Source organism: Citrus clementina, unplaced genomic scaffold (genome assembly GCF_000493195.1).
Source record: "Citrus clementina cultivar Clemenules unplaced genomic scaffold, Citrus_clementina_v1.0 scaffold_8, whole genome shotgun sequence".
Taxonomy (NCBI): Eukaryota; Viridiplantae; Streptophyta; class Magnoliopsida; order Sapindales; family Rutaceae; genus Citrus; species Citrus x clementina.
The window spans coordinates 14,660,536-14,678,703 of NW_006262022.1; the positions used below are offsets into that span (position 1 = coordinate 14,660,536).

Genomic DNA, 18,168 nt, shown 5'->3' on the forward strand with positions numbered 1-18,168 from the left:
TCCATTTTGAGGTGATTTTTGTGCTGAATTGAATTCCATCCCATTTTTGGTTACATCAACTGGGATATCAACATTCTTTCCAGATCTCAAATTAATTACTTTGCAGTGTTCTTTGTCATCTCTCCTAGAGTCTTCTGTGTTGCTAAGTGAGCTTCCTTGAGTTCTGCTGCTCATTGCTGTGGCAAGTTGTCCCATTTGGTTTTCCAGGTTTCTCAAAGATACAGCTTGACTCTACACAATTGCTTCATTCTTTGCAATGTATTCCTTAATCAGAGCTTCTAGGGAAGTGATTGGATCCTGACTGATATGCTTTTGCCTTTGACTCTGCTGATGAAAACTAGGTGGTTGTGTGTTTCTATTTTGTCCATTCAATGCTGGAGCATTTCGATTCTGATTGCTCCATGAGAAATTTGGGTGTTGTTTCCAACCAGGGTTGTAAGTATTTGAATATGGGTTGTTCTGAGGTTGTCGATTGAAATTACCCACATAATTTACTGAAGTTGGATTTCCAGGACAATTATCAAAGTCATGTTCTTCACCACAGTATACACAAGAAAGTTTAGCAACTTAGTTTACTGTTGCTGGAGCAGATATCATGGCCTTTACCATGTTAGTCAATGAGGTTACTTGTGCTTATAAGGTTGTAATTGCATCTATGTTATGTACCCCTGCTGATCCTCTTGCTGCTAATTGCCTGGCTGAAGGCCACTGATAATTATTATTGGCAATTCTCTCTAGAATTTTATAAGCTTCAGTGTAAGATTTGGATAACAGGGCTCCATTTGCTGAAGCTTCCACCATTAACCTTGTACTTGGGTTTAACCCATTGTAGAAAGTTTCCAATTGAATGCAACAAGGAATACCAAGATGATGACTCCTTCTGAGCAATTCTTTGAATCTTTCCCAAGCCTCGTACAAATTCTCATCTTCAAGTTGATGGAAGAAAGTAATCTCATTCTGTAACTTTGCATTTTTTGTCGGTGGGAAATATTTCATTAGGAATTTGTCAGCCAATTCATTCCATGTAGTGATAGAATCAGATGGTAACAAATTTAACCATGCTCTTGCTCGATCTCTTAAGGAATAAGGAAAAAGCCTCAGCCTTAAGGCATCTTGTGTTGCTCCAGCAATCTTAAAAGCATCACTTACTTCTAAGAACAATTTAAGATAGAGATGAGGATCTTCATTTGGCAATCCATTGAATTGACCAACTGTTTGCAACATTTGAGACATCAGTGGCTTCAATTCAAAATTTGCAGCTTCTACTTCAGGTCTGATGATCCCAGGGTGTACAACTTGAAGAGTTAACACAGCATAATCTCTTACAGTTCTGTCTCTGTCATCAGCCATGTAAATAACATTGTTATTGCCTGGCTGTCTCCCGTTAGCATGTTCATTATGCTCTTCTTGAATGTTGACTGGTTATAAGGGCCTGTGAGGATTCAAATTTCCCGTATCCTGTAAATTATTCATGCTTGAAATAGTTTTTGAATTCCTTTGTTCTCTTCGCAGTCTCCTGATAGTCTTTTCAATCTCATGATTGAACTGGAATACCACAGATCTATCTTTGCACATGCACGTACTGATCTGCAAAAAAATATAATGAATTAGGTCAATTTTGGCGCTATCAAGATTTACTTCACACTTCAAAGATAAACAATCAATCCCCGGCAACGGCACCAAAAACTTGTTAGTTAATTTTATAAGCAATTGCTACCAATGTCAATGTGCAAGTATACACAATAAGTAATAAAGTGATGAGTATTCAAGAGCGTCTCCACAGGGATTGATGTTACTCGAAATGCTATAACAATCACAATAGTGAGCATCAACTTAAGGTCTAAGTTAATAATTGTAAAGTAATTTCTATCATAATTAATGTTTGTGAGAGAATTAAATAAAATAATACCATAATGAAATAAACTATGTTTATTGTGTCTAAGATTTAATTGAGATTATAGTAGTTGAATGATCAAACTCTCCTTATGGGGGTGACTGTTTTCTTTATCAAATTAGCACCAATTGTTACGACAAGTGCTGCAGCACTAGACAGAATAAATCTGCATCCTCAGCTATCGCATATTGGAAGTCTCATACCCTTAAATCTACTAACAATGACCAGTTGCTAATCTACTTATGGCATGGCATTATGATCTTTAGTCTCTCCACCGTACAAGGTGAACACCTATGTCTAGTGTGTCACAAATCTTAACTTCAAGTATTGCCCTTATGGAATTCAAGATAACTTAATCCAGGAAACTCAACTTAAGATCAAGTAATACTCTAATAATATCCACTAAGACATGCTCTTTTGCTGCTCTATCTTAACTAAAACTATCAAATGGGTGGTCAATCGAAATAACAGTTATATTCATAAAAACTACTAGAGTAAAATGCTACAGCAATGACATAACAACATACAAATTAGGGTAAACAAAAGCCCATGAGTGTGCATGCGTTAAATTAGGAAACATGCAGATTGCAATTTTGTGGCTGACCCGCCCCTAAGTTTTCTCCCGCATTGCTCCTAGATTGCTACAGCACTGGTTGCTCTAACATCCGCAACCATACTGCATTATTCCTGATTGTGCTTTACTTCTTTTGCGGCTGTCTTCTTTGCTCCTCTTGCTCGTCTAATGCCTCAACATCCCTTCATGAATCAAGACTTTCTGAAAACCTACAATTATGCACCTGTTTTTAGCACAAATTACTTTGATTTAAGCAAAACTTATTAAGACTCAACTAAAATGAATGTTTATGCAAAATATAACCAAAATGTAATAAAAACACCTTATTTGATCTCTAAGTGATCTTGATTTAAGTCTAGAAAGGATGTAATAACTCTCATTTTCTAGAGTTATCATGTACTCAGACGGGCCCCAAAGGCCTATATCTCATCTGTATCATCTGTATTTTAATATCTGTCTGTATCTCATATCTGTATCTTTGTAATCATCACACTGTATGCATATGCCCCCAAAAGGCAAAAGCGCCCAAACACACGGCCCAAAGCCTCTATATGTGTTCAGACGGGCCCCAAAGTTCTCTCATCTCATCTGTATCACATGTATCTAGAGGGAAGGGTACTGTCTAACGATTTCAAAAAAAATCACTATACTCATATTCACATACCTTTTAACCATACTTTAAATCATACCACATTTGAATACATTTTTCTTATCTTTAAAAAATTATCATGCTTTATTCAAAGTCGATACACAAAATCATTAACCAAACATTTTAATATAATATCAATGCGTGAATAAAATCCATTTCGAGAAATTATTAAATCAGAACATTTAAAACACTTATTTCACAAACATGCATTACTATCATATTTAACTATGCAAATAGGTTTTGTATATTCTACTCATAGTGACGGTGTTCACGCTCAGTCATCGTCCACGTCTGCGGACCGGTTCTCACTCACGGATCCTCCTAAATCAAGGAAACGACATAATTATTTTTCATAAATTAGAATTACGACTAAATTTATGCAATAAACTCGAAACAAACATCTATCCATAATTTACAACTCCCGTGTCGATAAAATTACTAAAATGCCTTCGAGTCCGTAAATCATTAAAATACACCGAAATCAGAAATCACCGAATTACCCTCAGAATCATAATTACACCCAATCCTCAATTCTAGGAATTACTAAAATATCCACAGGCTCAGAAATTACAAAATCACCGTCAGAGTGTGAAATTATCGAAATGCCCTTGCCGGTCAACGGTCATCAGAATTTAGTCAACGCTGGCCGGGAAGTTCAAGTCTGAAAGTTCCAATCACACTGAGTTCAATGGTACCGACGGTGAGCTCCAACTCACGACAACGACGCTAGAATTTAGTTCGACAGCCGTGAATTCCAACAATTGACCGACGGCGAAACAGTAATTCCCGGTGGCTATGGATGGTCGCAAATGGAAAAGGGAGTCGTAGGGGAACAAAATCCAACTGGTGGTGTCACCCAAAACCGGCGAAAATCCCAGCGGAGCAAAGTGAAATAGTTGCGGGTTTTCAAGCTTCGATTACTGTTGTTCTGGCTGGTTTTCGGCAATGAGGATGGCAAGGGAATGACGGCCGGCTTCTAAGCTTCAGATTGGTACCAAGCTCGGCCGAAACAGTGGCCGGGAATGGGAGATATGGCCGGGTCAAGGTCGCGAGTTCCGGATCGGGTTTTCGGGTCTGTAGTTGGGTTGGTTTGGCAGCTTCTCTCTCACTCTCTGTTACACATGCATATGTTTCCTCTGTTTCATTTTAAATTCTACATATGTTACACCATGCTTTCCATACCCAATTTGATTACCCGTTCCCTTCCATATGGTCATTTCAGCACCTGGATCCTTAAACACTTTAGGGTACCCATTAATGAACCATCTTGTAAACCCTCTAAGAGTATAGGGGATGAAGCCGTGTGTGCCTTAGGATTTGAGTGGCGTAATGGAGCATTGGTAAAGTTCATTGACATTAAGTACACTTTGATTGCTCCGAGTGATGATTGTCCTCTCAATGATGTGGTTCATGTTGATCAACTTCCTGATTTTTCACTTCCTTTTCGGGGTTAGTGTAGACGTCATGATCCTCCTATATATGCATATGATCTTGATTCTTTGCATCTGCTATACCACCTCCAGAGCCCTCTACCTCTGAAGAGGTTACTTTTCAGCAGCTTATGGATGAGGTGAGGGCACTTGCTGTGCAGCAAACCAGTTTTTAGCAGCACATTCTCGAGGAGCATCAGCGTCTCTCACAGTAGCATCAGCAGCTCCTTCATGGTTAGCGCCTCATCTTTGACCACTTTGGTATTCCATATCTATTTCCACCTCTACCACCACCATTACCACCACCTCAGTAGTCTCTCTTCTCTTATGCTTGTATTGGACACACCAACATTTACTGCTTGATGTTCTTTTATTTTTTATTTGAGATTATGTGGATGTTTGTTATGATTTTCATTCTGTTTTGGATTATGTGGATTTGATATGATTGTTTGTTATTTTTTTTCACTTATGTTTTGGATAATGTGGAACTAATGTGCTTGTCTAGAGTTTTTGATGCATGATAGGGGGAGTATTTTACTTTTTTTTTTTATGATGAAGGGGGAGATATGATATATAATTGTTTGTTTCTAAAAATATGTATTCATATGCATTCATGCAGCGGGAGCTTTTTAAAATATTTTTCAAATTAGTTTTTAATCTTGCAATTATTAAGGGGAGTTTTTCATAACTTAATTAAACAATTATAATGTGTTTTGTCATCATAAAAAAAGGAGAGATTGTTAGCCTATATGGCTATAAAATGTTATTTTGATGATAACAAACCATATGTTTTGGATAAATAAAGAATTACACATTGTGTTTTTTAGGCAAGAAAATGATTTTATGAAATTGATTGTTTTCAAGTTTATGGTTTAAATTGAAAAGTTTTGAGAATTTTAAAATCAACAAGTATTGTTTTAAATTCTGAAAATGGAGCTATTTGCAAAGTTTTATAAATATTTGGGTTATAGTATAATTTTATAAAGTTTTAGGATAAAACAACAATTTTAGAAAATAATTATTTCACTGTAGCAAGCGGCTAACCGGATTCACCAAATCGGCAAACCGGTTAACAAGCAGAAGCTCTCTAGAGTAAAAATGGCTAACCGAAAAAAAAAGCAGTAAACCAGATGTGCAAAAATTCAAATCTTTGACCATAACGGTAACATCGAGTAGCAAACCGGTTAACATAAAGCGGCAAGCCAATTATCACCAGAAAGTTAATAACGATTAGTTTTATACTCCTACTGTAAAATGGCTTCAATCAAATTCAAATGGAGAGAGACAACTATTGTTATCATTGAGCAATCTTTTGCAATCTGAGCATAAAATTTGTGTATTCATTTCATTCATTTATTGAGCTTTCATTTGTAATCAAACACATTGTGTAAGGAAAATTTATTTGTAATCATTTTTGTAAAATCAAGTTGAGAAGTTGTAAGTGTTGAAATACATTTGGGTTAAGAGATTGAGGATAATCTCCTGTTGTAAAGGTCCATTGACACCTTGGAAGTTAATTATAAGAGTTGTTGAAGCCTTGGAGGCTCGCATAGTGAAATCCTCAAGCCCGGTGAACTTGGAAGTGTGGATGTAGGTATGGTTGGCCGAACCACGTAAAAATCGCGTGTTTTCTCTCTCTTACCCTATCTCTTTATTTTTTATTGCACATTAATTTGTTTATTTCGAATTTGGTTGCTTTGTTTAAATTGCACTAAGTTTTAATTGCTTAAATTTTTAGAATCCCAATTCACCCCCCTCTTGGGTTTCCTAATTAGTATTTGACATTACACTTTGAAGGTCAGGTTAGTCTCTAAAAGGTGGCAAGTTCTCTTACTCACATAAAACACTCAAATTTTCTCTCATTCAAGGGATTCCCTGAAAGCCCTCATCTCTTTCAACCTCCAACTAACTTGACCGTCTGAGTGCCGTTGCTAGCCACTATCGGCACCACCACTAATTACTATTTTCTTTGATTTTAAGTTCGTCCTAGTCACGACCATCCCCCGAAAACTGTCTCTAGGTGCTTTAGTCTCCATTGTTATCAAGACCATCTCTTGAAAATAAGCTCTTATTGTAACACCCTTTCCTTGTTTGTTTGTTTATGCTTACCTATTTAATTGTCTGTCGTTTGTTTGTATTAATCGATTTTAATTAGCACTATTTAAGATAAAGTATAATTTCTTTATTTTTTTTAAAAAATAAATTATTGTAGAATATCATTTTTATCATATAATCGTATAATGTATTCTTATAAAAGCAAGTATTTTTATAAAACCTAAACTCTTCCTATCTCCCAACAACTAAAACTCTTTATCCTAATAACCATATAAAAGCAAAGAATTCTAGGGTTTTCTTTTATGCACATTTGAAATAAGTTTTCAGGTAATTATCCTTCTCTAATACATGTTCTCTAATCTTATGTGTTTGATGATGAATGCATGCATTGTTCTCTTTATCATGAATGACTAGTTAGGAATTATGAGGTATGAGTGATGTGATTTGATTATTGTTTTCCCTTTATTTTGATTCAATTTCGGCACTAAAGTTTTTTTAAAAAATAAAAAATAAACTAGACATCCTAAGGTTTTCAATGATATATTTTGTGCAAAGAGATTCCAAGTAATCAACTTGTTGTGATTTCCTGAAGTTGGAACAATGGTGCTAGAAAATTCTGATTTTCAGTAGCATGTTTGATTTCACGATTTGTCTGTCTATTCAAATGATATCTAAAAATTATGTTGATTTTTCTATTTAATGTTCATTATGTCTACTTACTATTTCATAATTGTTGGTTGAGTATAAAACTTATTACAAAATCATTATGTTGGGCTGCTGCAGTTCTGGAAATTGCTTTCCAGAATTGCGATTGCTGATGGTGAAATTAGTTTAGACTATTAAAAGGCTTTAGAATGACCTATAAAAATTATATCCATATAATATCATGTGTCTCATATGATTTAAAGTTCATTTGACCAATTTTGATTGACTTAACATTAGGTTATGATTTTCTGAATTGCAAAACACAAACCTGAAAGTTTCTGGACAGATTTGCTGGTCTCTTAATATAAATTCATTTAAAATAGTTTTACATCTTCAAAAATTCTAGAAATTTGATATATTGTTTCTACTGTTGTAAAATCAATTGGTATAATTTTTATGATTTTTATTAAATATTTTATGAATTTTCTAATTCAGCTATCTCTGTTTTTATCACTGTTGGACAGTGCGAACATTCACATGTAAAATTCTTTTTGCAATATGCTTCTGGCCTTCATTCATTTTTTTACATTTTCATATGAAATGCTGCATGTGTTTATGGTTTCTTTTTGTAATTTTTACAATTTTCCGACTTATGATCAGCTTAGTAAAAGTTTGCTTGCATAAGATGGTCAAGTTTAGACTCGCTTTGATGGTTTAGTACTTATGACTAGGCTTGATTATGTTGAATTTATATTGATAAGAATGCGTCTTGTTGTTTTAGGATGAGAGTGACCTCGTGGTTGAGGTTACCTTTCTTTTTATTATTGAGGATTGAGGTAAGTAGATTCATGCATAGTACATCTATTTTACAATTAAATTCCTTTTGATTCAAGATATGTATTATGTTGAAAAAAAAAAGTAAATGAAACTGATTTGTCTAGTCTTTTACAATATTTTGTTAAGTAAAATCATTCCTTAAAAATTATTTATAACAAAACTTTATTTATTAAAAACTTGTTTTATAAATTGTCTTAAAAATGAAAGCTTTTATTAAATTGTTCTACGTCAAATACTTTGAAATAATTATGAATTATTTAAATGTAATTTATGGAAGTTTACAAATGATTAAATGTTCAAGGATGATTTTATATGTTTGGCTCATTATTTGTAGTGATGTTATGTTATGTTATGTTATGGAAGGCTAGCTGGATTTTGTGCACATATGATGTTAATGTTAATGATTCTCGCGGGGTAAAGTACCCTGAATGATGTTATATGGCCGGGTCATTGGGTCTACAAGTAATACTATGTGGCATGAGCTAATTATGTTTTATGTGTTTAGAATACTTTTGTTATTTTTAAAGGATTTAAATGTCTTTGTAATGATGTGATTTATTCTTGTTAAATGATGATTTACAAAGGTAGTTTCTCTTATTGTTTTGCACGTCTAAGAAGTTTTATTAAATTATATTTTAAAAGTTTTTAGTATTGTGCATGAATTTACTTATTAAGTTGACGACTCACCTCTGGTTACCACATTTTTGTAGATAGAGTTAGATGATGTCAGCTCATGGTCTTAGGAGGAAGAATAAGAGCTTTGTTTCTTTTGAGGATTAATATTACGTTGATAATTTAAGACTAATTTAGCTTCCTTTGGGATGATATTTATTTGAGAATATGTTATTTTAAAATTTATTTACATTCTTTTGGAGGTTTAGGACATTTATTGTTGGTTATTACTTTGAAAGTTTTAGATACGAGAATGATTAAATGCAGTTTTACTTCAATTTTACCGTAGTGTCTTGTTAGTGGAATTGGGGTGTTATACTTATAATGTTTTTGGGATGAACCAAAATCAAATTAAAGCAAAAACATCATTTGTTGGTCTTTTACTATAAGGATTAGGATCCAATGTTAAGCCGAATTTTTTTTAGCATTAAATTAATGGTTAGTATTATTATTATTATTTTTTCCTAACAACTACTGATGCATTATTCAGTAAAAACTTTACTCAATGCAAGCCACCTAACGAAAGTATTGAAGACTTTATTTCGAAGCTATGATTAATCACAATATGCTTTAAGATATAAAACGTATTCTACTTATTGCTTTCTTAACTCAAAGAATAATATTATTACCAATATATTTCAAGTAGCTTATTCAATCATTGTTATCTTGATTATTATTTCCTCGACCAAAAAAATAAAAATCTATTCACTTCGAGTAATGATGTAAAATAAAATAAAGTGAGATAGCTTCTTTCTCTAAAACTAATTATTCTATTTTTCAATGCAAGTAAATATTATGTAACATCAATTTACATTATATTGCTCCAACTTTTTGGCTTTTTTTAGTTGTTTGTAGTAAATGAAAAGGTTTCAAAATTTGAAGATTCAAGGCCTGACTAGGGATGGCAATTTGACACCGTCCGAATTTTGACCTGATTGATCCGACCCAAGTTTTTTGGACTGTGATCCGAATTTTTTAGTCTCGGGGTTGGGTTCAGGCCAACAAATTAAAGCTCAATTAAATTCGGGTTGGTGTTCGAGCCCTATAAATATACAATGCGTATGGGAAAAATTATGGATTTTTTTTTAATTTATGTTAAGTTGCGGAATTGAATTGTGGAATTGTGTATTTTTATTTGTATAATACACTAGTTTTTTTTTAATGAAAAATTATGGACATATAATAGTTTTAGAACAAAACAATATTGTTTTACATCATTGACAAACAAAGTAAAATTGGACAAAGCAAAACAAAATTGGACAAAACAAAACAAAATATTTAAGGCAAGAGAGAAAGCACTGTGTCGGCTCACAAAAAGTCTAACTTGACCTGAAATGCAAATAATCAGGCTTTTTTTGGATTAGGCTTTCAATTTCAGTAATCGGATCAGTCCAAGCCCGAACCCAACCTGACCAATTGCCATCCCTACATATGACTATTGTTATTTTGACCAAATGATATTGTAATAAGTGTATAGTTATTTGAACTCATTGAATTACTCATTCAATTCACTTTTGAAAATAATTTTTAATTATTAAAATACCCTTAAATCAAATCATAATTATAAACCTAAAATATAGTAAAAAAATAATAGAAATTCTATTCTTTAAATCCATCTTTACATTCAACATTTAACTGTTTTCTTTAAACCCTAAATTATTTTTTTAATTTTTGATTAATCGTAGAATACATAAAAAATGATTCGTAATTTTGTAATAATATTATACTAACAAACTGTTATAGCACATTCAAAAAATACTTAACCAGTTCTTATTTACATAGTGAAATGCAAATAGCACATTCAAATGTTAAAGAATTAGAGAGCTGCTGCTAGAGATGAAACATATGGATTCTTACATCAGAAAAAAATTATGTTTTCTATCTTACAAGACTAGCCACTGAAAAGCATGGTAAAGAAAATCAAATAATTCTCACTTGAAAAAAAATTATGAAATAGAATTAGAATGACACAGCCACCAATCAAACTATTTGACAATAACTAGCAGAAGATAAAGCTTGCGAAATGGAGGCTGAAAGCAAGTAATGAAAACTCTTTCAACAAACTGATATATAACAAAATGCAATAAAGAAAATAAAAAATTCATTACAAGTACATGTTAAAGATATCCCAAGTAGTTTTGATGTAATTGAAATATTTGAGATTGAAGTGGAAATAAGATTTAAAATCAATTGAGAGGAATAAATTAGAAACCCTAATACTAATAAAATACACGCAAAAACCCTAATTCTAAATCATGGAAAAAAAACCATAATACGAATAAATCGTGCCCTTTCTTTTTCTCTTTCCTCTTCATTGTTCCTCACTGTTAATTTTATTTCTAATGACAATTTTGATTTCAAATTAAGTGGAAATAAGACCACCCACGATTGTGCTTGCTGGATAATAATTTTTTTAAGCAAATCCTGCATTCATTGTCAATTTAAAATTCAATAGCTCCTGTCTTGCTGTATTTTTTTCTGTATAATCTTTCCCCAAGTGATTTTAATAGAAATATTAAGGAAAGGAAATATTTGGAATGAACTTTATTGATGCTTTACTATTATATTTATGCAACAGCCGCTGATGGATTCGCCAAGAAATATGATAAGTAAAAAATAAGATGATAATAACAATCTCTAAAGCTAAGGTTTATCTTACGCAAGTAGCTATCCTTATTGAATTTAAAAGGATAACAACTAGCTTTGTAAGTTTGGGAACAGCCCCACGTCATGTTTCAAGAATGTTAAATACGGCCAAGTAAGATGCCAAATAATCCAAGGACTTTGATATAGTTAATTTAGTTACTGCACTTTCATGCCCCCTCAAGCAAACACTGAAACCACTCCGTAGCGAGTAATTTTGTGAGGATATCTGTAGATTGAAAGTCTGTAGGAATGTATCTAACTTCCACGAGGCCTTTTGACACTATACCTCTGACAAAGTGCGCGTCAACATCAATATGTTTTGTTCTACAGTGGTGGACTGGGTTAGCAGCTGTGCTGTCGCACCAGATAAAAGGGGTTCAACAATTACAATCTTCAGTTCATCAAGCACTGAAGGATTTGTCACCAATGATCTTTCAGGTTATGACTCAAGTTTGATATGAACTTGACGTATGAGCGCGTTTATTACCACTAAAAAAACTTAGCAAGAGAAAATATTCCTCTCAAAATTAGAGAGAAAAAATCTTTTTAATTCTGAGGATGTTCATTATGTTCCTAAGATAACAAAAGTATCATTAGCCCAAGATAACAAACTGATTCTTGATTTTATTGACAATATTTGTATTATTAATGAGGAGAAGCAGGAGAAGATGCGACTAAAAGAAAGACCGTTAAAGGGTTATACCAATTTCCATTAGTTAAAAAAAATGTTGCTGCCTTAAAAAGTCCTCATATTGCTATTTTACTTGCTTCTCTCAATTTGAGTCTTTTGAATCCAATAAGTTCTGTACAAGAACATAGTCATAGGCCTAGTTGAATAATTCTTTTTCACAATCGGATCGAGCATCCTCATCCTAATGTGTTAAAACAAATATTGCTTTTATGTAATAAACCTTCAATTGGCAATAAAAATCTTATTCCTTATTTTTGCGATGCTTGACAACAAGGAAAAAAAGGCATAAGCAACATTTTGAAAAGATGAGTGCTTCACAACCTTTAGAGCCTTTACATCTTCATTTGTGAGGACCAGCCCCTTTGTTGTTATTTTAATTGTTTCTTTCAATTTGAGTCTTTTGAATCCGATAGGTTCTGTACAAGAACATAGTCATAGGCCTAGTGAAATAATTCTTTTTCACAATCGGATCAAGCATCCTCATCCTAATGTGTCAAAAGAAATATTGCTTTTTATGTAACAGACCTTCAATTTGTAATAAAGTCTCATTCCTTATTTTTACGATGGTTGCCAAAAGGGGAAGGCATAAGCAACATTTTAAAAAATGAAGCACCATAGCTTCACAACATTTTAGAGCTTTTACATCATCATTTGTGAGGACCGACACCCCTTTGCTGCCAGGAAGAAGTTTTAAATACTATCCGAGCATAGTAAATGACCACACACGTTATACCTGGATTTTTCCTCTCAATGCTAAGTCATAGACTCTTACAATCTTTAAGAACTTCAAAATAAATATTAAAGATCAATTGAGAAAACATATTCTACAAACAGACTGGAGGCTTGTGGTTAAAAATAAAAACAAATGCACTACCAATGTTCGAAATTGAAAGTAATTTATAATAACCAATTTCTCACTTCCCTTAAACTTAAATTTTATATTGGAGGCACCAATATCATTTGTGACATGATGTGTCACACCACTGTCCAAAAACCATCCATGATCAACTTCCTCTTCTGGCATTGTCATGTAGGCAGAAGTTTGTCCCATTGGTTTATTATTTCACAATACAGGGAACATATTATTAAAATGAAAATAGCATTGACTTGTTGAGTGCCCATGCTTACCACATATCTGACAAGTAGATCTATTAACTCCCTTATTGAAATTGTTTCCAGCCCAGCCTCTACCGTGAATATCACCGCAAAAGTTTCTTGTTGGGAAATCTCTTCTAGTGGGTTTTCATCTATTTGAAAGATGGTTTAGCAAAGTTCAGATTTAAGTGAGCATTAGGCCCAAGATTGCCAGTTGCTGTAAATTGCTACATCATGCTCTCATGATTTAGCAAAACTGAAAACATTTCAGGTAAAGAAAGGTTATATGTCCTTGCTGCTATGTATATGACAACAAGATCGTACTCTAACCCTAAACTTTCAAGAATATAGGAGATTAATCATTCTCATTGAATCAAATTTTTCTTGGTGGGTTGTATCTACATTTTCAGTTGCAAGACCATAGATTTTGACTATTATACAAAATGTGTTTCAAGTGCATTCTAGACTTCAAAAGAAGTTGTATATTGCACCATTATTCCTAAACCGACTCTATCATTGATGACAAGAGCCAGCTGAGCAAGATCTTGTCCCTCCTGAGCCACTGAATATACCTAGGGTTTTCAGCTGTAATAATGGTTTGATGTTCATCTATATTCACTATGAACTTAGTTGGAACAACCGTGGACCCATTAATTAGAAACTCAATGTTGTTGCCTCGAATTGAAGAAAGTACTTGAGATTTCCATATTAGGAAATTCTGTCTATCAAGCTTAATGGGAGAGGTGAAACTAAAGGTTTGTCAGGAACACTACTAGAAAAATGGGCTTTACTGACACTTCGTTATTGACACTTTGCAAAAAGTGTCAGTACTTATGTACATAAGCACCATTTTCCGCTTTTGACAAATAGGAATAAGAGATTAATGATACTAGGGTGTCAGTAAACTAAATATCAAAAATCACTAACACTAAAATATCAATGATAAAAAAAATTCATAAAAATTTTGTTTTAGCTCCAACTCGAACTTGAGAGCTCTAAGATTTAAAGCTTTAATGTTCGGAGCACAGACCATCAAATCTCGATGAGTCAAAGTCATAATAATATTTCAATTATTAAAAAATGAAAATATAAATAACAACAACATAAAACACACTTGACTTTTCCCCATCCAGACTATATCGACTGTCTCTATCTTGCTTTCATCGTTCGCTTTCGCTTTCGTTTTTCTCTTCTCGATCTCTTCTGTTTTGCACTATCCATTTACAAATTAAATTCAATTAATTTAGATAGATAATGAAAAGCTAAAACTCTGTTTTGTTTTTCCATTTTCCCCAAATTGAAACACAAACCAAAACCCTAATCGCTTGTTATCGAAGGGATTTTTCTCCAACTAAATCATCCAGTGCCTATACTAGGCAAGCAAGTAAAAGCCATCGACAAGGGGTGAAGTGGCACCATCGGTTTGGTATTCAGGTAATCTCATTCTCCTGACAAGTTAAGTCCAGAGAAAGAACTGTAGAGGAGGTTATCAGCTGGTAATGGCAGAATATTTTATTTTTTTAGGCAATTTAATTATTGGGTTTGTTTTAATTTGGCTTATGAATAATATTTTTGAATTTTTATTTTTGGGTTGTTTCAGATATTTAGAAATTGAACAGAAGTGCAACCCTGGTGGGTTTTGTTTTCCAAATCTTTTTCTTTTATTCGTAACTTGAAATTTTTGTTCTTATTTTTCTATATCTTCACTCACATGCAGTCCAAAAAAGACAGGCATTTTAAGTGGTGCATTACTTAAACTCAAAACACTTGTTGCTGCGACTCTGTTTTTTTTGCCACATTTGAGGTCAGTTTCAAACTTTTGTGCATGTGATTTACTGTCATTGTTATTTAAAACTAAGAATGTGCATTTTTTTTAGTTTCTGAAATAAATTGTTCCGTTTCTTAACTTTGAGCAATAAGTTAGTTGATTTTGAATGTACTAAAATATGAAATTTCATTTTAGCTTTTGCCTTTGTGATTAGGAGATGATTGTTTGGGTGTTATAATGGCTGAATGACTGTGTATTTAGTGGTTACAAACTATTTACATCTCTGTTTCATGTAAAGAGAGGCAAATTTTGTTATATAATCCTACTTGTTTATTTATTTTGTTTTGGTTGGACGATTTGTAATAGAGACAATGACTATGATATGAATTAATTAAGTTCATGGTTGTGAATATTTTAAGATTGTATAAAGTTGATGATTTGTGTTTGATTCAATAAGAAATGCTTGTTTTAAAGTAGTTCTGCATGTTGTATTTGAAGTTAAAAAATGATTTATAGAATCTTAAAAAATGGCTTGCAAAGTGGTATGAAGACATTATTTATTTGAACTCTTAACTTTTGTTAGTTACTTGACTTATGAATTAGTTTGACTACTTAAAAAGCCATTAGCACCCATCTTACCTATTAAACTCCTATTTAAGTTTCAAAACTTCTTTTGTTTCAATTTCAGGATTTTGTCTAAATTATTATTATAATTAATGATTTATAGGGGCTATTAATGATTTTCCATAATTATAAGTTTATTATTACAACTATAATCATAATAACATTGAACTTTAAATTAATCATGCAATTTAATTAAACTTAAACTGACATTACATATGTGAACAGGCAAAATATTTGAAATGGAGAGAAGTTGGATAACTTGTGATAGATTGTCTGTAGAGTATCGTTCTGGAGTTGCTGATTTCTTAGATATTTCCATTTTGAATGCTGAAAATCGAATGTCAATTAGATGTCCTTGCACCTTTTGTTGTAATATGGAGTTTCATACTCCTCAACAGGTGAAGGATCATTTATTTGAAAAAGGTTTTCTCCCAAGATATATTGTTTGGACTTGGCATGGTGAGACTGACTCTAAATCTACATTTACAAACTGTGAAGACCATTCACATAGTCAAAGATTTAGATGTCATGATTACAGTAATATAATTGACAAGGTCGAAGATGCTTACGAGCATTGTGATAGAGATCCTAGTTCTTTTAAGGATATGCTTGAAGATGCTGAAAAGCCTTTGTACCCGGGTGCAAAACATTCAAAGTTATCTAGTTTAATGAGACTTTACAATGTGAAAGGGAACTAAGGATGGTCCGATAAAGGGTTTTCTGCTTTGTTAGAAGTCCTTGCTGATATTTTGCCAAATAATAATACTCTACCTATGTCAATGTACGAGGTTAAGAAAACAATGAAAGTGCTAGGCTTAGAGTATGAAAAAATACATGCATGTCCAAATGACTGCATTTTGCATAGGAATGAATTTGCTGATCTTGCTGAATGCCCAAATTGTGGAGCATCTAGGTATCAAATAAAAAAAGATAGCTCAACCAAATTTAGGAAAGGGGTTCCTAAAAAGGTATTATGGTATTATGGTATTTTCCACCTATTCCTGGGTTGAAAAGATTGTTTCAATCACCACAAACAGCTCAAAATTTAACATGGCATGCTAATAAAAGAATTAGAGATGGCAAACTTCGCCACCCAGCAGACTCACCAGCCTGGCAACTAATTGACAATAAGTGGCCAAAATTTGCACAAGAACCTAGAAATCTCCGTTTAGCTCTCTCAATTGATGGGGTTAACCCACATAGTACACTTAACACTACTTATAGTTGTTGGCTTGTTATATTAATAACATATAATCTTCCTCCATGGTTGTGTATGAAGAGAAAGTTTTTGATGTTGTCACTTTTGATATCTGGCCCTAAACAACCTGGAAATGATCTAGATGTATACCTAGCACCTTTGATTGAGGACTTAAAAACTCTATGGGATGTAGGTATTGATGTTTATGATTCTTATAGAAAAGAAACCTTTAATTTACGGGCTGTCTTGATGTGGACAATCAGTGACTTTCCAGCATACGGAAACCTCTCTGGTTGTACTGTTAAGGGCTATTATGCTTGCCCAATTTGTGGGATAGACACTTGTTCATGTTGGCTGCCACATAGTAGGAAAATGTCATATATGGGCCATCGCCGCTTTCTACCACTCGGTCACCTATTTTAGAAACTGAAAAAGGTTTTTAATGGGAAGCAAGATTGGAATGAGCCTCCTAAAACTTTGTCTAGTGAGGAAATCTTTAATATGGTGGAAGATATAGATATTAAGTTCGGGAAAAAGAAGGCCAAAAAGTGGAAACATGATGGCGGTGGTGGCGGTGATGGTGATGAGAACATAACTGAAAAATTGTACAAAAAAAAGTCAATCTTTTTTTAGTTAGATTATTGGAAGCATTTATTAGTTCGCCATCAATTAGATGTGATGCACATTGAAAAAAATGTATGCGAGAACATATATGGCACATTACTTCATCAACCAGGCAAACCAAAAGATGGGATTAATGCTAAAAAAGATCTTGAGTCTTTGAAGATCAGGGGAAAACTAGTTCCTGATGAAACAAACAAAAAAAAACAAAGTCCTACCTCCAGCTCCTTATACTTTGAGTAAAAAAGAAAAAAAACAGTTTTGTGAAACCTTGCTGAGTGTGAAAGGTCCTTGATGGGTATTCTTCCAATGTCCAAAACCTTGTTTCAATAGATGATTGTCGGCTTCAAGGCCTTAAGTCCCATGACTGTAATACTTTGATGCAACAATTTCTACCACTAGCCATTCGAAACTGTTTGCCTATAAATGTGAGAAGGGCCATAATCAGGATGTGCTTCTTTTTTAATACATTGTGCGGTAAAGTGGTAGATCCCAATACTCTTGACTAATTGCAAGAGGAACTTGTAATCACTTTATGCTTACTGTAGCAGTACTTCCCACCTAGCTTTTTTGACATAATGATCCATTTAACAGTCCACTTAGTTGAACAAGTTAGGTTATGTGGGCCTGTTCATCTTCGATGGATGTATCCTTTTGAGAAACAAATGAAAACTCTCAAGGATTATGTTCGTAATCGCTACCGCCCTGAGGGTTGTATTGTAGAAAGTTATATTGCAGAAGAAGCACTTGCATTTTGTGCTGAGTACAT

General features: G+C 33.3%; 1 non-coding gene across 1 annotated transcript; it reads left to right on the forward strand.

The window, feature by feature from the left end:
- Positions 1 to 859: 859 nt before the first annotated feature.
- On the forward strand, positions 860 to 965 carry LOC112096519. The gene has a single exon (XR_002904422.1). It is a non-coding gene; the product is annotated as a small nucleolar RNA R71 (small nucleolar RNA).
- The last annotated feature ends 17,203 nt before the right edge of the window (positions 966 to 18,168 follow it).